Source organism: Pezoporus flaviventris, unplaced genomic scaffold (genome assembly GCF_033815535.1).
Source record: "Pezoporus flaviventris isolate CSIRO_AGI_PZ_B2104156 unplaced genomic scaffold, CSIRO_AGI_Pfla_v1 ptg000007l, whole genome shotgun sequence".
Lineage (NCBI taxonomy): Eukaryota > Metazoa > Chordata > Aves > Psittaciformes > Psittacidae > Pezoporus > Pezoporus flaviventris.
The window spans coordinates 5,621,679-5,622,442 of NW_026892555.1; the positions used below are offsets into that span (position 1 = coordinate 5,621,679).

Below are 764 nucleotides of genomic sequence, written 5' to 3' on the forward strand. Positions count from 1 at the left end.
ATATATGAATGTGGAACCACTTTAAGCTCCAGCTGATACGTAAAGACTTCGCACTACCAAGCAGCTCCCTGAAGAAGCTGAAGTCTGCTATCTTAAAGCCCAGCGCAGTTAGATTGCTGCGTACACTTCTCAATGCCCTGAGGATCTCAAACTCCACCATCCCGTGATCACTGCAGCCGAGGCTGCCTTGAGCACATTCCGCACCAGCCCCTCCTGCTGGTGAGCTGGAAATAACAGATACCGAGGTGGTAAAAGGCAGCTGTCAGAAGTGGGATTCGAACCCACGCCTCCAGGAGGAGACTGCGACCTGAACGCAGCGCCTTAGACCGCTCGGCCATCCTGACTCGCCGTGCTACTCCGCATTCAGCTTCTCTCCGGCACATGAAAAATGCTTCCTTCCCTTCATCATCTTCATGGTTCTTCCCTGGACTAGCTTCGGTAAATTGATATATACACGGTCATGACATTCACCACTGAATAATATACACATACACATACATAGATGCATGCAGATTCAGGTATGTTCTGCAGAAATGACTTAAAGTGCCTTTACCTTGGTCTTCTCAGAGGGACAGGAGGTAAAAGAATCCATTTAACTGCCTTTAGACCTACTACTACTACAATGGTTAGCAGATGAAGCCTGTCCTCATATCACTGTGTCAGACCCCAGTTTGTTCATACAGGCTCAGGTGTTCCAACATAGCTGGTAACCTAATTCGGAAGAGGTTAAAGTTTTGTTACTTTTTCAACACAGAGCTCAAATG

General features: G+C 47.4%; 1 non-coding gene across 1 annotated transcript; it reads right to left on the reverse strand.

Annotated features, from left to right (window-relative positions):
* Positions 1–260: 260 nt before the first annotated feature.
* Positions 261–344, reverse strand: TRNAL-CAG (transfer RNA leucine (anticodon CAG)). The gene has a single exon. It is a non-coding gene; the product is annotated as a tRNA-Leu (tRNA).
* Between the last annotated feature and the right edge of the window lie 420 nt (positions 345–764).